The sequence below is a fragment of the Pteropus vampyrus genome, unplaced genomic scaffold (genome assembly GCF_000151845.1).
Source record: "Pteropus vampyrus isolate Shadow unplaced genomic scaffold, Pvam_2.0 Scaffold404, whole genome shotgun sequence".
Classification (NCBI taxonomy): Eukaryota; Metazoa; Chordata; class Mammalia; order Chiroptera; family Pteropodidae; genus Pteropus; species Pteropus vampyrus.
Window position 1 is genome coordinate 927,634 of NW_011889185.1, and position 22,973 is coordinate 950,606.

Sequence of the window (22,973 nt, forward strand, 5' to 3'; positions counted from 1 at the left end):
GCCTGAATTTCTGTAAAATGTGGCTGAGTAGACTGACTGGGATCCAAAGCATAATGTGAAACATAATTATCTGATAGGGATTTCAAAATGTTATGAGAATTTGAAATCTTCAACCTACTGCACTTAGAATGGCTATTTCACTACCGACTGGAGAGAGTCTACCTGAGAAAGAAGCCTAAACAGAGGAAATCAGAGTTAAGGGAAGTAGAGAAAGGCATCTTTCTGATGACATCATCTGAGTATCTGCATCCAACCATACCTGAATGAAATCAGTACATCTGTACTTATGTCTTATATGAGCCAATTATTGACTTTTCATTTAAGCCAGGCTGAATTAGGATTCAGTCACTTGCCACCAAAATAGCATTGATTAATAGAATGAAGACCAAACAATTAGAGAACAACAGAGGCCAACATATATAAAGTATTGTACTACATAGCACTGATTACAAATGCAGTAGAAGTCCAGAGGCGTTAAGAGCTGAGGAGAAGTTAACAGAGGTAATGGGATTGGGGCAGGTCATAATCATTGTTATAATTATAAAAAAATACATCAAGAAAGACTATCTGTGGTTGGTAGGCTATAGTAATATATTTAGTAGAGTAGAGTAGAGCATAGCATAACATCGTATACAATCAGAGAATATTATCTAAGAAAGGAAGAAGGATGGGCCAAGTGCAGTGCTAGCCTTTATCCTCTATGAAGATTATTAAGAGGCCTGATGGAAGGGGAGAAAATCAATGTGATGCAAGATTGTTAAATTTGGAGAGTATCTAAGCCTACTGTAGCATCTGGGCTGAACATAGTCTACTCTCTAGAGCAGTGGTTCTCAACCTTGGCTGTGCATTGGAATCACTTGGGAGGCTTTAAAACATCCAGATACCATATATACAATGGAGTATTATTAGCCATAAAAAAAAAATAAGTGAATCCTGCCACTTATGACAACGTGGGTGAAACTTGAGGGCATTATGCTAAGTGAAATAAATCAGAGAAAAACAAATACCACATGATCTCACTTATATGTGGGAGCTAAAAAAGTTGAACTCATAGAAACAGAGAGTAAATTTATGGTTACAAGAGACTGGAGTGTGGGGGAAATAGGGAGATGTTGGTCAAAGGGTACAAACTTTTAGTTATAAGAATAATAAGTTCTGGGGATCTAATGTACAGCTTGGTGACTGTAGGTTACAGTACTGCATTGGATACTTGAAATTTGCTGAGAGAGTAGATCTTAAATGTTCTCACCACAAAATTTCAAAAAAAGTAACTATATGAGGTGATGATGTGTTAACTAACCTCAATACGGTAACCATTTTACAATATATATGTATATCAAATTATCACACTGTACAACATGAACTTACACAATGTTATTGTCAATTATATCTCAATAAAGCTGAAAAAAAATCCAGATACCCAAGCCATACCCCAAACCAAGTAAATCAGAATCACTGGAGGTGGGACCTAGGTATCAGTATTTTTGAAAACTCCCCAGGTAATTTTACTCTGCAGCCAGGTTTGAGAACAAGTGCTCTGGGACAGTGCTTCTCAAACTTTAATATGCATTTGAATCTTGTTTACATCTGGAATGGGAACCAGAATTTAGGGAGTTGAATGTAGTTTACAGTGGGTGACGATGGTGGTGGGAAGGATGTTCTTTCCAACTCACGCAGCCAGATTTCCCAGAAATAATTTGTGGACAGTTAAGCATGATAAAATGTTGATGGACCGTGTGATAATACCAGTTCCAATGCAGGATATAGGGTGACCAACTGTCCTAGTTTGCTTGGGTCTCAGGGGTTTCCTGGGACACAGGACTTTCAGTGCTGAAACAATAAAGTTGTGGGCAAACTGGTAGAGGTAGTCACTCTACCCATTTCTAACCCTCTGGTAAGTGAAGTTCTGGCCACTGTTATGAAGCTTTTCCAAGCAAATAGGCACCTTTGGTAAAGTAGGGGTGAACAGAACCTCAGAGGATACTCCTGGGAAAGGAGAATGGAATTGCTGAGGCAAAGGAAGAAAAACAAGTGCTCTGTCTTTACCTGGCTCACAGGCACTTATTCAGAAGTTGGGGAGCCTGGAGATAAAATAGTCTGCTGTGTAACATGGAAAAACTGGAAGCTTCTCAATAATATGGAGATTTCAAACTAGAGTGTACAGGAGAACGCTCATTATCCAGGGAGCTTATTTAAAATGCAAACTTAGCCCCTCCTCTAAGAAAGTCTAATTCAAAAGGTCAAAGGCCTTTTGATTAGTATCCCAGGTGATTCCAAGCCACACTGAGAAACACTGAACAAAAGAACCTGACTGTCAACAGTAGTTTGGTCTGTTAAAGAAAGCTTTCCTGACCAAAGTATGGGCTGACTCAAAGAGACTCAGCGGAACTGGTAGGTGATGGTAAAGTTTCACAAAACAGCAGGTCCAGATGGCTTCAGGAGTGAATTCTAGCAAATCTCTAAGTAACAGATCATTCTAATGCTTTTTGAGTTCCAGATCATAGACAAAGAAGGAAATACAATTCTATTAAGCCAAGATAACATTGAAATCAAGCCTACTAAAAATAACACACACAATAAAACTGCAGACTAATCTCACCAATGAATATCAATGTAAAAATCCAAAATAAAATATTGTCAGAAAAGAAAACCCAGCATCATATTAAAAGAATAAATTACTGCCACCAAATGGTGTTAATACTAAAAATGCAAGGATAGTTCAGTGTGCAGGAATGTATTACTGTGATACATGATATTAATAGAGCAAAAGAAAAAAGAAAAAGAAAAAAATCACATGCCTATCTCTGTAGATCAGGTAATAGCATTTAATAAAATTCAACATCTACTCTTAATGTAATTTTTTAAATGCCCACTATGAACTGGGTATTATCTGATCTCTCAAACCACAAACCTGGACATGCATAGTAGTTTTCCACTATAAAACGGAAGTGGAATATGTGAAACCAGGCCCAAACATGTCAAGAAAGCAAGAGAAAACTGTTCAAGCAGGTGGCTCACACTCCCGTGGTACCTACTTTTTACTGCTACTCTGCCTCTTGTTCAGTTACACCTATGGCCTCTTGGCCTCCATTCCCTACGACCTGTTATCAAAGGAGGAAAAAGTGTGGGCTCACTTCCCGAATGCATTTGCATGGTATGCTGGCACCAGCCAGAAATGGATGACTGCTACACTACAGCCCCATTCAGGAGTGGCCCTGAAAATGGTGATGAAGGAAAATCCTCCCAGGAGGCAGAACATTTGTTTCTTTACTTTGTCGGAACTGAGATGGCCAGATGACTAGATCCACAGTGCCTCATAGGCAATAACTAATGGGTTATCCAATTGGTCAGGGACTTGGAAAGAATAAGATTAGAAAAGGTATGTGGATGGACCTCTGAGATTAAGTCCAAAATATGAAAGTATTCATATCTGTGTAAATGCCCACCAGAGAGCATATACTACAGAAGAGGCTCTCAATAATTAGATGGACTGGACGATCCATACCTGGATGTCACTCACCCTCTTCCTCCAGCTACCCTAGTGCTTCTTCAATGATCTTGTAAACTTGGTGTCATAGCATCCACAACACAGGCCTCCCTTGCCAAGCCCACTACTGAATGCCTGACCAGCCAACAACAGAGGTCAATTCTGAATGTTTGCTATGGCACCATTCCCTGAGGAGGCCAGGCTTGTGGAGCAGACATGAATGGGACTTGAAGTCTGGAGTCAGCCCGGCCTAGCTGAGCACAGCCCGAATCAGCTAAACCACAACCAATCCACAGACCTGTGAGCGAGAAATAAAATGTTTGCTCTATTAAGCCACTGAGGTTATGGTACTGTTTTTTTATGCAGCAGAAACCTCATATAGTCCTTTTATTAATCCTCATTGAATCATCCTAATTCGATTGTGCCATCTGTTTTCTTTTGGAACCCTGACTGAATCACTGCCTTCTTGCAGATGATGCAAAGATACATAGATCTCCAGCTCAGACGTCTCCTCTCACCCTCAAACCTAGAGATGGTCAATGATCTGCTCAATATCTCCTCTTAGATATCACAAAGATACATGAAATTCAACACTCAGTCCTCTATCACAAACCTGGTCCTCTTTCAGTGGTCTTCATCTTGTTCGACAGCACCACTCATTGAAGAAACCTGTGAACTCTCCTTGACACCCACCTCCATCACCCCTGTATTCAAATTATCATCAAGTCATGTTGATTTAACCTCCTAAATATCTCTTAAATCTGTCCCCTTCTCTTTACCACTACCACCAGCACCACCCTAGCTCAAGCCATCACTACCTCTCACCTAAAATAATCTCCCAATTAGCCCCCCTCTAGTTGGTTCTCCATACAGTAGTCAAAAACATCCTTTTGAAAATTCAATTTCGATCATGTCCATGCCCCAGTTAAAGCCCTTCCATGGTTTCCCATTATTGCTTTTAGAATAAAGGCCAGAATGTTTAACATAGGCCTCAGGGCTCCATGTGGTATGGGCCCTGCTCCCCTTCTTCATAATCCCCTCTGCTCTCTTTATTTGCTATAATAGGCCACATGGCCTTCTTTATTTGCTATGCACCATCTTACCCGCTGCTGTTCCTTCTTCCTACAAAGCTTTCTCCTCCCTTTGCCTTGTTAACACATACTCATGCTTCACATCTCAGCCCAAGCATCACCTCTTTAAAGAAGCCCTGTCTGATCTCCCTAAGTCTGGCTTATAGCATGGTGTATTTTCCATTTGTGTGATTGCTTGATTAATATTGGTCACCCCACCTACCCACTATAATGTGATTTTCAAGAGGGCAGAGGCTATGTCTGATTTTAGTCATCGCTGTATTCCCAGAACAGTCTGGCACATTCTAAGCACTTGGTACCTATTTATTAAATTAACCTGGTAAGTTGGGTGTTGAGCCGGAATGTCTCTAGTGTTCATGTCAGCTCTAACCTTTCAGGTTTCCTTTTCAGGTCCTGCCTATAGGATAGTGGGATAATGGGGAAAGCAGCCAACTGGGGTGAAATAGCAGCCTCCACGCAGTCAAAGCCATTGGTTAGAACTGAAAGAAGCCCTTTTCCTACTTCAAAGGTCCTGCTAAGAACAATGTGGCAGCCACCAACACTCAACTGGCCAGATGATTTTCAAGGAATGCTTGACGCAGGCCAGAAAATGAGTGCCAAAAATCCTGTGACAGAGCTATTTGCCAGGAGATTCCCTGCCTTATTGAGCTGAGCTGAAAAGAGAGAAATGGCTCTAAATGCTACTGATTAATCAACAAGGGTGATGCTCAGCCATTCTGGCATTCTGCTTGTTCTTCTTGTCAGGTCTTAACCTCCCTGACCATTCTAGAAAGACCTCAAGCAACTGCTATCTTGAAATCTCCACAGATGGTTGGTTTGGCTGATGCTCAGATATCTCTTGTCCTGTACTGAGGTATTGGGAAAGGAGGAAGGGACAAGTTACTCTTCTAACTCTTGTATTGTATGATTCTGTTATTTTAAACACTTTTACCTTTTAAAGAATGAATTAATTATGTGTTGACAAAATGACTTAGACTTCATCTGGAAGAAAGACATAGGGAATTCCAGGTACATGAGTCATCCTGCCACCAGGGGTAGAAGCAGTTCTTCAGGCCTTATCCCATGGCAAAGACAAACTCTCTCTCTCAAGGTTGGATAATGTTCTGAACCCATACTTACCAGGCAGCCTGCCATTTCCAGCAAAGCTTCTCCCAAGGCTTGGGAGGAAGGGCTTAGATGAGGCACCTGGAAAATTTGGCCCTTAGAAAGGGTCTTGCCCTGGCTGTGAATTATGAATCCAATATCCCATGTGAGGCAAGAAAGGGGAGTGAGGGCATGGCTGGGTCCTGAGTTTGGCTAGCAGAAAAGATGTGTCTATTCATAAGATGGAATACTATATAGCAGTTAAAAAGAGTGTGCTACCATTTATAAAATTTTAAAATGTGCAAAAATTTATAAATCATTCCCTAATGATTTATAATAGGATATAACTTATAGGATTTATAATATGTATATATATTTGACATATATGTACTAAAAATATAAAAATACACATGAAAATCATGACATCAAATACATGATTGTCTTGGAGATAGAGAGAATGAGAGTGAGAAGCGGTACACAGAGAGCTCCAACTATATTTGAAATGTGTTATACCTTAAGTTGGGTACTTGTTAAATTATTCTGTATACCTTTTGAATATCTGAAATAGTCCATGATGATTTTTTAAAGGCAGAAAGAAAGTTTAGCTTTCAGGGAGCTTGAGTATAAAGTTAAACGACTGACTTGTGTATTGATTGAGCTAGTTCCCCAATTATGACCTCCCAAGTTACCAAGATTTTATCCCATGAGTAAAATCACCCCTGCATCCAGGGACTTTCCTCTCGATTGCAGCTGAAGTTATAAATACTCCTGTCTTCACCACTGCATCACTACTTGGCCCGCCCCAGCTCCTTTTCCCTTCTCTCTGTCACTGCTGAGAACCCTTGCCTCTGCTCACAGCCTTCTGGACATATTCCAATTCTTACTACTGCCTTGTGCACTCCAATTCCCCAAGCTGCAGGAACTTCCACTTCTGACTGCAGAGTGGAGTAGGGAAGAGAGAAGGCAAGCTGGGTTTCTGTTCTCTCAAGTTGGAACTTAGAGTGGATTTTCGTGGGGAAATAATACTCTACCCAATAACTCGTTTCCTGATCACCATTAATACTAGAGTCTCACTTCATTATGGGTGACATGGTCTTCAGCAGCCTACTTGGGAACCAAAGTCATTCATAACGATCTGAGGAAAATCTGTTCTAAATTCTAAGACAGATTTTCCAACAAACTTTTGGACAACACCAATTTTTAAGTTATCAGTTCCCTATAAAGTCTTAAGGGGCCAATTAAGTTTTCCTTGGCTAAAGGTATGAATACAAGGAACCAAGGTTGCTGATGGGTGAAGTAAGACAGGGAACTTCAGGGGAACTCCAAAAGAATTTACTGAGAAAGAAAATTACATCATGGCTTACCTGCCCAGTTGCCTGAATTCTTAGAGTGTCCATGCTTCTATTTAAGAAGCCCCTTTCTCTCTGCAGCCTCACATTTTAAATATGGACAATATAATAATGAACTCCAGTGAAGATATCTGATAATTTGCCACAAAGTGTGATTTCTAATTGCTAGAATAATACTGCACAATGGAATAATTTCCTACCCAGTAAAAATAATTTCTCTGCCAGAGTGATAATATCCTATTGAAATATAATGCCATTCCAGACAGAGACTACATAATGTCTAGAGTCTTTTTTTTTTTAAATATAACCTTTAAATGCTAAGCATTAGGAACAAGGCAGTAGCAAGTGATAAAACATGTTCCCAGATGAAGAGAAGAATTCTTTGGGTCTTTGTGAGAATCTTGTAATTACCCAATGTCCTTGGATAAAATAGTGAGTCAATAAATTTACAATGCACAGACAGTCTTTGCTCTGTTCCTTTAGAGAAGATCAGTTGTGTGACAAGAATGGAAATAGATTTTTCCATAAAGTTGGTGTGCAGTATAACATCTGTATTTGGATAGGCACGCACACCATGTTATTAATTTTAATGCACCAATTTAATCCTCATTATGTGCATCACCAGACCCATAAAAGCAGTATTTTCTTTAGAAAATGAAACTGCAAGACTTTTGTCAACCAGTGACACATGTTACCATAGGTAGGTGATGCTTTAGATATTCTCTAAGAATACGGAAGAAAGAGAAGATGTGGTCTCTGTTCTTAAGGAATTTAAAATACAGGCAATTCTTAGAAGTTCAGAGTGGAAAGGAGCCACACATCAGAAGGATGAGAAAAGTGAGGCCTAGAGAGGGAAAATGACTTTCCCAAGGTTACACAGCCATGGAATAGAATTGTTCAGATGAAAACCAAGTGTCTATAACTGGAGCCCAAATGCTAGCCTCTTCAGCACCAGCCCTTCACAATACCCATGCTGAGACAGGACCAATGCTGTACTAGATTCAAATATTTCTATAAGGCCAGGCTGTGTTCCTGGGTATAAGGCTTCCTCCTTAGGGTTCATGGGAGACGCCCTTTCTGGGTCCCTCTGACTACAGCTCATCAAATCATCAACTCCGTATGATTTGGACCATACACTGTTTCTCCAGCTGCCACTCCCATTTTGGCCTCTAACTCTTGGACTGAGGTGAGAGGGCGTGGGTGGCACCAGGGCACTCTACTCAGATTCTCATTCCTCAGTACACACTCTTTTCAAGAAGTCTTCTTGGGCAAGACTTTAAACTGCTCCAGATTTGACAAATACCACCCCTAATGACTCTGAAACCCCATTTTTAGGTATATGTGCAAGAGAAATATGTACATATGTTTACCACAAGACATGCTAGAATGTCCATAGCTATTCATAATAGCCCCAAATTGGAAACTAGTCAAATGCTTATCAACTGTAGAATGGGTAAATAAATTGTGGACTATTCCCACAGCAATGATAATAAACTATCTACAACTACATACACAACATAATGAATCTCAATATAACGTTGAGCAAATGAGGCTGGGCACTAAACAGTACATGTTGCATGATTCCATTTATACAAGGAACAGAAAGAGCCAAAACTAATCTTTGCTATCAGAGGTCAGGATAGTGGTTTCCCCTGCAGGGTAGTAGTGACTGAACGGGGATACAGGGGCTTTTGGGGATGTTGGTAATTGATGTTCTGGTTTCACGGCAATGTCGAGTTGATGAAAATTCATCAAGCTGTAAATCTGCTATTTGTGCACATTTTAATATGTATATTTCCAAAAAAGGTTTAAAAAAAAGAAGGCTCCAGCCTGACTCTTTGCCTCCTATTGCCCCAACACATGGACAGGACTGCTTGCTAATTCCAATACAGCCTCTCTCTCTCTCACTGCCACAGGCTGTCTTAACTCAGGCACCAGTCCTACCTCCCCAACCACAAGAAACACATAGTGACCCCTTTAAGGGGTTCCCTTAATGCCCCTTCTCATGAGGCTAAAGGTTACAGAGCAGCTCTCCCTCTCCTTCTATTCTGGGCTTGGGGGTAGGGGTGTGATTGATACTCATAGCATGGCAATAGTCTTCTCTAAAGAATCTTCACAAATCCTCCTTCCCTGTTCCTGTTCTTGAGACCTTTATAATCAAAATTGTCTAGGGCATTTGAGAATCTTCAAGCATGTCTTTTGTAAAGTCTGCCTCTATGCACCTATCCACACTCAGTTTGGAATATGATATCTCTTGTATTGGTACAAAACAACATCAGGAAGTTCCTGTTTTAATATCTTATTATGTAGGTAAATAATAAATCCATCTGCAATAATGACTTATCACATAGTACTTGAAGTTTATAAAGAAAGTTCAGATCTATTATCTTGCTTAATTTCCATAGTAACCCTACAAAGTAGATGTTTTCATCATTCACTTGTTACAAGTGAGAGGGTATATCCTTTTAAAGCCTGTGCTAGGTATTTCACATGGCTATTTTGCTTGATTTTCACAAGAACCATCAGAAATAGATATTATCATTCAAGGTCCAGAGAGGTAAAATAACCAGACTCTAAGTCAAGTAGTAGATTTGGTGAGGTGACCTGTCCTGCCTGAAGTCACACATATACAACTACATGAGAACACTGGGACCCCAAACCAAGTGTTCTGACTCCAGATTTATTCTCCTTCCTCTCATTAAGGGAGGGCCAAGGTGGGAATATACCAAAGCAGAGAGAGGAGTCTGGAACTTCTCCCTGCTGGTCTGGGATGTCAGCTTTGGAAGAAACAGGCTTGGGTTTGAGTCACAAATCTGCTACTTGATTTAGAGTTAAGGTGTTTCATCTCTCTGGACCTTGGATGATAATATCTGCTTCTGATGGTCCTTGTGAAAATCAAATAGAATAGCCATGGGAAATACCTAGCACACAGATTTTAAAGGATTTTGGTTTCCTTCCTCTTTGTGCAAATTCCCTTGGTCTAAGGAAAAGTATATGGGAAGGGACAGACGACAGGCATTAACAAAAGAGAGGAAGTTTTTGCATAGCTGATATGGATCGTGGTGGCATATTACACAAAGTGAGACTATAAAACATGGCCCCTCATCAAATCAGAGTGGAATTTATTTCTCCACAACACTATTTAGTCCGTTTAGTACTTGGAATGAACAATTTAACCCAACTGCAAAGGTATGCTACAGTCCAGGTTCTTGTATCCTGTAGCCAGGTGTCTGGAGTAAGGGAGGTAGGTAAATTGAAAGAATTTAAAACCACAGATAAGGCTTTCCATGTCAGAAGCTGCAAATTATTCCATGAAAGAATCAGGAAAACCAGGCAAGGAATTCTCCCTACTTTTACCTCTTTTTAAGTATTTCTAGGATTGTTTTGTTTTTGCAGCAGTTCAGAATTATCAAATATAGCAGACACTGTTAGTTACCTACCCAAATCTGTTTCTAGAATCAACTTCTATGGCCATGTGCTCAGGGAAAGTATTCTCCCTCACTCCCAGACAATTAGGGTAACTTCATTCCTTTTGTCTACTGAGTTTAGCCATGGGTATACGATCCAAACTTTGCAAATAAAATCTGAGGAAAGTCTGCTGGGGGAATTTTGGAAAAGTTTTGCTCACTCTAATAAAGGAACACAAGACAGGAAGCATCTCCCTTTTTTTGCTCCCACCTCTCAATGCTGTTTTGTGAGGATATGATGCCTGAAGCTGCTGCAGCCATCTTGTGATCAGGAGGCACAAATGTGAAAATAAAACCCAACATACTAAAAATAGGGAAACAGTAAGAAAAAAAATCTGAGTCCTTTATAATGTTCTACCACTGAGATAACTCTGGAACTACCTACCTCTAGATATATTACATGAGTTAATAAATGCCATTATTTTCAAGCCAATTTTAGCCAAGTATTCTTTCCTTGCAACCAAAAGCATTCTAACCAACACAACAAATATTTTAGTGCCATATTGTTCTTTATAACATTATTAATACTCATGTATTAGATGATGTAACCAAACAGATACCAATCAGAGCAGAGAGAACACAGGGTTCTAGTATAGGAAAAGACAGATGAGGTACTAGAAATAGAGTGAAAAGGTGACCAAAAAAGGACAGAAAGGTGGAGGGAATTCCCTTTGCCAAATTAGAGATGGAACTGAAAGAAAGCTGTAAGTATGCTACAGCAAAGCAAGCTACATGTGATACGTTTCCCCTAGCATAACAAGTTCGATATACATTGTATGGATTAGACTTTCTCTACAGAAGAAGTATAACTCAGAAAGTGCAACTTCAAACTAGGGGGGCAAAAACCGACAACCCTAAGCATTAAAAACAATGAACAATGTTTCTTATATTTAGTATTACTGAAATTATCTGTTTGGTCCTCTTCTTCATTTTTTTCTCCCTTTACTGGGCCAGGTACCATGGAGATAAACAGTTTTTAAAGAGGTTTAGATTTATTGGGTGATCACTCTTTGCCAGACACTTTGCTAGGGGCCCTATAAACATTGTCTGTTTTAATCTTTATGACAACTGTGGCAGATGCTGTTAGTTGACTACATACTATCCATTTCACCCTTTTCCCTTGCCCCTCTCATGATGCTTGAGTTAGACAGCAGCTCCCCTCCCTCCCCCTGAGCAGGGGAGGGGATACTCACAGCATAGCAATAGCCCTCTCCAAAGAATTCTCTTCACACATCTTCCTTTCTGACATGCCTCTGGTTTTGTTCAGGGCAACAATGTGCCCAAATAAAAATATCACCTTTCCAGATTTCTTTGTTTGAGGAGGTCGGTAACGGAGTCTTAGACAATGAGAACTGAGTAAAGTTGCTGCTTGTCTATTCAGGAAAGCTTTTTTAAAAAACATTTCAAAGGAATACGAAAGTATGTTTGTAAAGTTTGTATTTGCCTACTAGTAATGTTCAGAGAGAGAGGATGCACTACGTACGCCTGAGTTTATAAGAAAAAATTAGACCATTTGGAATTCCATTACCCAATTTTCATGGGCATACATGTAGATAGACATATATGCAAATTTTGCAAGTGTTTATGATGTAATTTTAAAAATCTGACAATAACTAGATAAGATCACATATTGTGACTTAATATTGGTCAAAACAGTGCCTTTGCTGTTCTGTATTTATAACACAGAGCCCAGACACACAGGGCCAAACACAGTTTGTGAGACAGTTACACACATTTCATTCTATAATGTGGACACTTTACAGTGGGTAAACTGAGAACAAGGACATTTTGAAAATAGTGCCAGAGGGGCTGGTATGCCATTTTTGTTATTCATGAATGTAAATTTCTTTTTTTTTTTTAATTTTTAAAAAGCTTTATTGTGGTATGATTGCCATACAATAAACTACACATGTCGAAGGTGTACAGTTTGTTAAGTTTTGACATAAACTTCACCATAATCAATAATAATAAATATCTCTATTAACCTCAGTGTGGCTGAGGGAATTTTCCTCACTCTGACTCAATACTTTTCCACTCAGCCTTTCCCACTTCCCAACCCCTAGCAACTCCAGACCCATAAAAAGGCAGGAGCCTCTTGTTTAGAGCTCTTAGCAGTGAGATAATTTCTCTCATTTGTGTTTCATATTATCTGACCCTTGCCCTGGGGAAAAATAGATGGTGGGTAGCCAGTCTTTTCCCTTTTGCCTCTTTACTGCACTGTCACAGTAAATGAATAAAAACTTGATTGTTACTTTAAGTTGGGCTCATTGTCTTAAGTGACCACCTTGGCGTCTGGCAGCCTGACAATCTAGTACTTATTTTTATGCCAGTACCACATGCTTTTCATTTCTGTAGCATTATAATAACTCTTGAGTCAGGTAGTGTTGGTTGGTTACTCAGCTTTTGTTCTTTTCCAAAGTCACTTTGGATGTTACTGGTCTATGAATTTACGTATGAATTTTAGAGTTCATTTCCCAATTTCTACAAAAAAATTCTGCTAGGATTTTAATTGAAATCTATAGATCAATTTGGGAAGAATTAAAATCTTAACAATATAGAGTCTTCTCATGCATGAACTTAGGTTATCTCCCCATGCATTTAGATCTTTTTAATTTCTCCTAGAAAGTTTTGTTTCCTTGAAATTTTTTTATTTAGTTTCAAGTATACAGTACATTGGTTAGATATCTATATAGTTTGTAAAATGATCCCCCCAATTGCACCTTCCCTCCCCTGACCCTCCACCTGGTCAATGTATTAATGCTAACTGCATTCCCATGCCATGTTCCGTGCTCCCCATCCCTGTGACCATCCATCAGCTACTAATTTGTACTTCTTTAGCCCTTCACCCCATCCTCCCTCTGCCCGACACTAAATTGTCCACTATATTTGTGAGTCTATTTTTGATTATTTTGTTCTTTTTATTCCTTAGATTCTGCATATAAGTGAAATCATATAGTGTTTATCTTTCTCTGTCTGACTTAAATACCTTCTAGGTCCATCAAAGCAATATCTTTTCCCATCCCCTTCCTTTTCATATGTAGGGGTCTTCTTTTCTTATTCTTTCACCCACTCTATCTTCTGGTTGGAGCCCTTAATTCTTTTCCATTTAAGGTACTTATTGATAGGAATGTAGTTGTTACCATTTTTTATTCATGCTTTTGATACATGTTTTTTCTTCTTAAAGAAGTCCCTCCAACATTTCCTGTAACACTGGCTTGGTGGTGATAAATTCCTTTAGCTTATTTTTGTCTGGGAAGCTCTTTATCTGTCCTTCAACTCTAAATGATAGCTTTGCTGGGTAAATTATTCTTGTTGTAGATCTTAGGTCTTCATCCTGTCGAATATTTTTTGCCAAGCCCTCTGTCCTACATAGTTTCTTTTGAGAAATCAGCTGTCAGTCTTATGGATGTTCTCTTATAAGTAATTATTTGTTTTTCTCTTGCTGCTTTTAATATTCTTTCTTTGTATTTAACCTTTAGCATTTTGATTATGATGTATCTTGGTGTGGACTTCTTTGGATCTCTGATTTTTGGAATTCTCTGAGCTTCCTGGGGTTTTATGTTAGGGAAGTTTTCTATCATTATTTCTTCAAACAGCTGTTCAATATCTTAATTTTCTTCAGTTACACCGATCAGACGGATATTTGGAGCCATAATAGTGTCCCATAACCTCCTTAAATTATTTTTATAGTCTTGGCATCTTTGTTCTTGCCATTCTGATTGAGTGTCCTGATTGGCTTTCCTGTCCTCTAGATAGGGCATTTGATCTTCTTCTTTTTTCCCCCCCTCTTTAATTCCCTCCCCACCACGTCCACCCCTGACCTATGGATGTTACCATTTTCCTCTTAAGAACTGGATCTCTGAAGGCAGGGCATCTCCTCCCACACGCTCACGGCATGCACCTAGGGCCTGGCACCCCCAGCGCACTTGGGGGGCCTGGTGCCGCCGTGGCCTGGTGGATCCTCTCCTTGATTCACTTTGTTTATTCCATTTAATATACTTCTCATCTCAGATAATGTGTTCTTCATTTCAGACTGGTTCCCTTTTATAATTTCCATTTCCATTTTTATATTTTTTATCTCTTTGTCGAAGTTCTCACTGAATTTATCTACACTTCTCAAAAGTTCATTGAGCATCTTTATAAGCAGTGTTTTGAACTCCGCATCTGTTAGATTACTTGACTCCATTATATCTGGATCTCTGTTCTCTTCTCTCACGTGGTTTCTGCTTCTTTGTCTTCCCATTTTGGCTGACTTTCCATGTCTGTTTCTATCTACTAAGCAAAGCTCCTAAGTCTCCCGGTCTTGTGAAGTAGGTGTCCAGTGGCACAGTCCTGAGAGGGGTTCAGCTGCAGGCCAAACTTAGCCCAAGCCTCTACCCCTCTGGGGCCACCTGTTAAGATTCAGCAAGCAATCCACAGATGCTGTGCTTATAGTTGCCTCAAAAGGCCACACCAGAAACGGAGGCCGGCTGCCTCCAGTGTGAGTCTAGGCGCTGCTCAGCAATGAGCACCTGACTAAGTGAGGACACACCTGGATGTGGCTTGGGTGGAGCCGCAAGTTGGGGGAGGCGAGGTTTCAGGGAATCCTCTGGGCAGAGCGACCTCTGTTATGCAGTTTGATGAAGTCAGCTATGGCTGCGCTGTGTCCATGCACTGGGAGGAGATAGGTCTCAACAGGGAACAATGGATACCGCCGGCACTTCTGTGCAGAGCAAGTATCCCCTTGGCCCTCACTCCAACAATGTCTCTCTGTAAGTCCCTGGTGCCCCCTGCGCCTAGCCAAATCGGCACTGGTGCCCAGAGCAAGCAGGTCCGACACTGCGAAAATCCACTCACGGATGCGGCCCCTTGAAGAGGCTTCTGCCGCTGCCACAGCCTCTGTCTCACTCAGTCACTCGGGACCGGGCAACCCCACGTCCTCACCCCTTCCTACCTTCTGCCGTTGCAAGGTGCTTTCTTGGACTTCTCCCTAGTTATATGGTTTGTTCATCTAGATCCCAGGCAATTTTTCCTTGCTGCTGCTCCTTGTTTCTGTCACAACTTTGATTTGGTCACCAGAGGGATGAACAGAGCCTCTATCATCTACGCCATTTTTTTCTCCTAAACTTCTTTAATTAAGCTCAACATGGTCTCATTTTTTTCATATACTTTCCTCCAGAATTTAGTTTTTACTTTTTATTTTAACATAAATAGATTTTAATCATGATTTAAACTCATAGAGGCCTGGTTTCACTTTTGATTTTAACTTTCTTTTAATTGAGATACAATCGACATATAATATTAGTTTCAGATATACAAGGGATGCTTTTTAAAGGAAGGCCAACTCAGTTAGCTTGTCTCTTAGGCTTTTTGCCCTTCTTCCTTTGCCATGTTCCTGGAATATGGATGAGATACTCAGAGATGAGGCAGCCCTTTAAGAAGGATATAGACAACAGCCAAGCATGATCACAGCCAAAGCTATGAGGAGTCTAGGTGCCCATGACACCACGGAGATATTGTATTTATCCTGGACTGCCTTCTCCTAAACTTTATTATGGGAGAAAAATCTACTCCTGTTTGGTTAAACCTCTGTGATCAAGTTTCTGCTCCATGCAGCTGAATACACACTAACCGATAACAGTTGTACGCTGAAGTTTACCTTTACAAAAATTGTGAAATTTATCATGCACAAAAAGATTAAAACTAATATAAAGGATTTAGAAATAGAGTAAAAGAAGTTCCCTATCCTCCTCCTTCTGGAGCCTACTCCACTCTCCTCCCCTAGAGGAGACAACCACCCTGGCTTCATGTGGCAATATTTTCTCCAAGGTTGTTGTCATGCCCCTTAAAAATTAGTCTCTTGTTCCTATTTTTAAAAAGTATTGAGTTCCTCCCCTAAAGTTCATTATGACAATAAATAAGATTTTTTAAAAAGCAAAACTCTACAGGGACAAAGAGATTGGGAAAGAAAACAACAACAAAATTTTAGAAGCAAGGAAGCAGATAGACACGCTGTTACCGGCACAGCAGACCAGAAGAGCTGAACTAATAAGTTTATCAAGGTAGGGAGATCAAGGAGCAAGCTAATTTATGGTATGAAACTCCAGAAAGACTCAGCGTTTGGAGGCAACCCATACCTCTGAGGGTGGGATCTAAGTAGTACTGGAAAGAAAAGAAGCGGTTTCATTGAAAGCGAATGTATCAGTCAGAATCTAGTCAGGAGACAGAAACCACACCAATTATTTCAACAGAAGGAATTTAATATAAAGAATTGTAAACTAGGCATAAAGTTGTTAACTAGGTAAATGAAAGGGTAAAAAGAGAACTCTTAAGGTATCACTCCCAGGGCTAGAGGAAAAGGGAAAAGGATGGGATTTTAGAACCTAGAAACTTGGAGGCGGGGCCCACGGGCCCAGGGATCTAGACCTCTGAGAAGAGGTGTTGCTAAGCTCCTGCTGGTGTCTTTGGTGTGAGAGCATGATGAGGCTGGTCGTGAGCGTTGGAAAAACTGCAAACCTACTTCAGCTATTGCTGCGGGAAAGACCTTTTGCTGCAGTGAAGCATTGTTGGGTGCTGCTCACCGCGATAGAAAGAAAACAGGAAGTTTCTTGTCTCTTCTTGTTTCCCCAGCCTTCCGATTTCCCTCTGTTGCCCTCTATGGGCAGAGGCTAACAGAATAACTGGCAAAATTACTACAGGTTTTCAGAATCCCAGCTTCAGTGTTGCAAACCTGAGTATAGAAGAGTTGAGCTTAGAACTGGGAGACAATAACATAACTGTCAATACTGATATTAGAAGCAAGTATTAGAAGCAAGTTTGAACCCAGATCTCCAACCTCATCAAGGCAACTGCTGCTTCTTCCACACCACCTGAAAAATGAGGTGTATTCTCTGGAGCGTAGAGGGTCTCTAGACTGGGGAACATTACACACTGTTGACAGTGGGATCCTATACCGAAAATAGGGATTAAATGAAAGCTTACTGAACATCAGGACCTCAGCCTTCTTCTCTCAAGTTACCTCCACTGAAAAATCAAATATATATTCTCCAGGCAGGGGATTGGAAGCTTCTTCTCTGAGAATCTGATAGCCCAAGAAAAAAGACCTGAATATCCTGATATCAATATAATAGGCTAACTAGATTGTAGTGAAATCTATAATCAGTAACCCTACCAAGCTCTCTTCCAATCAGGTTTTTAAGTTATAATATTAAAGGGTGAGCAGATAGCCTAGAACTACCAGACATCTCAGGAAACTCTAAGGTACAGGACAGAGACTAAAATATTGAGAAAAAAGAACTTGGTGGAAACATAGACTATACTGAGAGATATCATCTTTAGTAGTTAATATTTTCTGAGAATAAGAGAAGACCTTGCAACCAAATAAAAAGAAAACAGAGAATAAGAAAGAATTCTTAGAAATTAAAAATAAGATAGCAGAAATGAAAAACTCAATAAGAGGATAGGAAGCTAAAGTTGCAGAAATCTCCTATAATGTGGAACAAAAAGATAAAGAGATGGAAAATGGGAGATAAAAGACAATAAAATCATTGGGTCAGTCAGGAAGTCCGAGACGTGAGTAATATGAGTTTCAGAGTAAAAACACATGGAAAATGGAAGGCTGAAATCATCAAAGCAGTAATTCAAGAAAATTTCTCTGACTTGAAAGATACATTTCTAGATTAAAAGGACTCACTGTGTATGAGCTGAGAAAAAAAAACAACTATAACAAGGCATATAATCATGAAATTTTAGAACACAAGGGACAAAGGAAAGATTCTATGAGCTGCAGGAAAAAAAAATTAGTTACAACAGTATGGGGCCAACCTCCAGAAACTTTATTAGAGACCTCAACCTGCTGCCCAAGTACTCTGGCAATAATTATATGCAACTATAATAAATAGCTATCATTTTTTAAGCACCAAAGACTTCACATTTGTCATCTCTTTTAATTTTATAACCATCCAACAAATTAAATAATCCTATCCCCGTTTTAAAGATGAGGAGATTGGAACTCTAGGAGGTATATGACTTAAATAAGTTCACATAGCTAATTAAGAGTTAATAACAACAATAACTAACATATATTTAATTCTCACTATGTGCCAGACACTATACTGTAACAGACACTATTGGTTGCCTAGCCAGCAGCCATCCCACCTCTTACCTGCTAACAGATTCTTAATTTTGTTCAGATAACTATTCCTTGGAAAAAAGGACCTTATGTCCAGCATGATTGTCCAAGCCAATCAGAGTGATCCTATTCCCTTTCATCAATGCTTGAATTAAAAACAGACTGTGACTCAGCTCTGGCCAAAGATATAGGAAGAGAAGTCAGTGAGGAATTTCTTGGAAAGGTTTTCTCACTTTTAAAAAGAAACAAATGAAAGAGATGACTGTCTTCTGCTGCTACATACTGTAGTTTCTGGACGTGATGCCTGGAACTATGGCAGCCATCTTATGATCATCAGGGGAGACAGCCTAGGAAAGCCAACAAGCTGATGTTGGAAGAGCATAAAGCTGGAAGGAACCTAGGCCTTTGGTGAACTAATCAATCCTGAAACTTCCCTACTTTTAGACTTTTTGTTATGTGAGATAATAAATTTTTCTTATTATTTCAGGAAAAAAAATAGTTACATAGGGTCATGTATCAGAATGGGTCTGAACTTCTCAACAGCAACACTCAGAGCGTAGAAGACAATCGAACCTTCACAATGCCAAGGAAAATGAATTCCACCCTAGAATTCTATACCTGCAAAACAATCAATTAATGTGAGGATAGATTAAAGACATTTTCAGATATGCAAAGCCTCAAAAAACTTACCTCCCATGTACCCAATTCTCAAAAGCTATTGGAACTGTTCCATCAAAACGAAGGATAGAACCAAGAAAGAGAAAGACACAGGAACCAGGAAACAGAGGATATAACTCAAGAGAGAGGTGACAGGAGCTCACAGGGTAACAGTGAAAAGAAACTTCGAGACAGAAGCTGAGCCCAAGAAGTAGAGAGCGATCAATGTAGATTAGAGCAGGTCAGATATCTCTAGAAAGAATTCTTCAAGAAGATGAAATTGATGGAATACTTGATGAATTTGAACAATAAAGATTTGGAGGAGGAATTCATTATAAATACATAGGAAATGACACAAATGAGAAAAACAGGAAAATTTAATTTAAAATTTAATGTAATTCCAGGAAAAACAAAACATTGAGTGAGCAAGGAAAAGTAGTCATGGGGTACTACACAGCTTAGTCATGAATTACATTTACATAATCATAATGATATAAAGAATGAATATTAGTTTAGCCAAATTATGATATATCTATATTGGGAGGCTTGGGAATGGAAAATGTGGCTGTATGTGGTAAGCAAGAAGCAAGGTGATTAGTGAAAGGGCAAAAATCTTCATTTTTCAAATCGAGACATCAATTTGAAAAGCAAGGGCTGTCACTACAAAAAGCAAGGGCTGTCACTATAAGCATGTTTTTTAGTGATACGAAGAGAAATACCAAAAGAAACCGTTTAAGAGAGAAGCAAATGGTTGCCTTTGGGGAGTGGAAAATGGAGGCAATGGGGTACAGAGGATTGTTCTTTCTTTCATTATTAGCCTTGTAAAACTGACTATTTAGAAGTTTGAATAACTTTAGTACTAATAAACCATAAGAAGCATAAGAAACCAAAAAAAATTTTTTTTAAAGAAAAAGAGCCAATTACTAACTCCAAGGCAAACAAGACTTATTCAAGAAAGGAAAGAACAGGAAATGTACTCAGCTGAGAATACGAGTTACATAATGTGCCAACTATGTTCTCTTTGCCTTCCAGATCCATCTACCCTTCTCCACTGGCTCTGTGCCCAGGAGGCGGGCCTCTATGGACTCTACCAAAAGGCTCCCGTGTCCTCTGGCTTCCAGGTGGGTTCTGCCTGTGGAGAGCCCCAGCAGTTGAACAGAGGGAGATAGGAGGACTAATTGGAGTACGTAGTTTCTGGCTGCCTTCCTTGCGTGGTCATTTCGGGCTGGCTGCATGCCTTCACAACGGTTACAGCTGCTATCAGGCAACTCCACCTATACAGCTCTCGGGTCTCCAGGTTCTTCGGAGCCTACAAGTGGTAATAGAGCCCCACCGTTTTACCAGCCCTATCTCTAGTGGTTTCCCTATACCCTGCCCACACTTTTACAAATGGTCCCTTATTAAACTCTTCTTGAATTGCCCAATTTGAGTGTGCCATCTGTTTCTTGCTAGGACCCTAACTGATACACATAATCATGATAATATAAATAATGAATGTTGACTTAATAGAAAGTTCATAATATATTGGGAAGTAAGGAAGGGAAATATGTGTCTATTTGAGGAAGGTACATGGAAGGGAGCTAAGTCCTCATTTTTCATAAGAAAATGGATTCTATCCATTTCATAAGCCAAAAAAAGAAAGAAATAGTACCAAAAAAAGAAATAGAAGTATATTCATATTATTTAGAAATATGGAAGCAAGTCTCAGAAGAAATAGCAAAAAAAAGAGTTGAAATAAAGATGTTTCCAATTTAACATTTAAATATCTAAGGAATAGCTTCTAAAATTGTGTTTTTTTGGACTGTGGTTTGAGACCCATTAGTAGGTTTTGAGATGGATTTAATGAGTGTCAGTGAATTTTTTAAAAATTAGAACAGAGTAGGAATTATCAATGTCTGTCACAGATAGTGAAAGTAAATATGATTTTGTTAAGCTGTTAAGTTTTATATTTCTCTCTCTCTCTCTCTCTCTCTCTCTCTCTCTCTCTCTCTCTGTGTGTGTGTGTGTGTGTGTGTGTGTGTGTGTGTGTGTGTGTGTGTGTGTGATGTAAAATATCTTTGAGTTGGACTCAAAAAAACTTGAAAATCACTATTCTAAAAAATAGAATGGTGGCTGAAGACAGGACAGAGAAGTAAATTCCCAACCCAATTGGGGTTAAAGAGTTATGTTCTTCTCTATGGATGCAGTAACATTTCAAATGGCTGACAATAGTAATAATTCACTGCACTTCGTGAGGCCCTGTCAGGTTAATAGTCCCATATGCAGCTCTTATTATATTCACCCTGTGCATTATAATGTTCTTGGCTCACCAGCTAATAAAGAAATAAATTCAGAGCCTCTCTGTTGGAATGATATATTGATACAAGGAAATATAATTGTTCAGGACGAGGCTGGGGGAACAACAAAATAAGGCTAGCAAGCAAGAATAAAAATTATATCCCATACAGTAGGAAATGGGATGGAAATTCAGACCTATTTGCAATTAACTGCTATTTAAACTACCAGCCAGGTGATTCAGGGCTAAAGCAAACAGAATTCCTAGGATGTAAAAACAAAAATACCATCTCACAGGAATATCCAGTTAACTCTCCTTTTGTTAGAGAGATGGAAAATGAGGTCCAGAATGGTGAAATAAATTGAAAAACTGATGTAGTGAGTGTCAGTAAATTTTTCATTCTAGGAAAAAAGTGAATTGAAATTAAATCTTCCTGAAGGTACTGTATTTATCATATATAGTTGAAACTATATAATTATGGAATTCCAGATATATTTATAATTTACATAATTGTATTAATATATACATTAAGAGGAAAATGAGGAACTAAGCAAACCATATTTTTTCCAACTTGTGTAAAGCAGGTGGCACTGAAAAACCAATAATTTCCATGCACCAGAATGTCCATCCATTTGCATTCTAAACACAAATAACAAGTGCAAAATTTTTGATCATGAGAATAAACGCTGATAAATGCTTTCAAGTATATTTTTTACTGTAACCATTAATTGTGAATGGATCATCAATTAAAAGTTGGCCCTTACACAACAGCTTTTTAATCTAGTGACAGTGTGAGGGGTCATCCCTGGAGCCCTGGTTTCAGGAAAATGCCACCACTCCACTAAGAATACAGAAGCAGCAAGAAGCTTGTACTCATTAATGTCATCACTTCCTCATTCTTTAGATTGCGATAAGGAACTGAAAAGAGTGAAATGAACGCTGCTTCTCACCCCTTATGTTCTTACGTCCAGCAGCACACATTGCATGACTCTTGCATGACTCCTCTCAGCCAGGTATTCCAAAGAGCCAAAAGTAGAAGGAGATGGAGTTCTGCCCTTGAGGAGTTTTTCGGTCTCATTGGGTACTCAGGGAACAACTAGAACATGATATCGATGGCATCTAATAAAGATATAAGTCGTGTGGATTGTTCAGCCGAACAATAAGTTCAGCTGAAGAGATCCACGTTCCTGATGCCATCTATGGCTCATTCAAAGTCCTGCTACATTTGAGTGGGCTGCTGAATAGAGTGAGGCTCTCATTTTCTACAGTGTGCTTGGCTGGGCCATCAAGTGAATGTAAGGGCCAACATGCCTTTTGAGTTCACTGCTGAAACCTGCTAACCTTAAACGCTGACCTGCATAGGCTTTCAAAATCCTAGATACTTGTCTGCCTTAGGTTATTATTTACCCCTGATAGGCTATAGAAAGCTTGGTTACAAGAAGTAGATATCAGGA

General features: G+C 39.4%; 1 long non-coding RNA gene across 1 annotated transcript in view; it reads left to right on the plus strand.

The window, feature by feature from the left end:
- LOC105305903 overlaps window positions 1-20,665 on the plus strand; it is a 74,665-nt gene extending 54,000 nt beyond the window's left edge. The window contains exon 4 of the long non-coding RNA XR_897120.2: window positions 20,277-20,665. This is a non-coding gene — a long non-coding RNA (uncharacterized LOC105305903). The remainder of the gene's footprint in view (window positions 1-20,276) is intronic.
- Window positions 20,666-22,973: the final 2,308 nt, after the last annotated feature.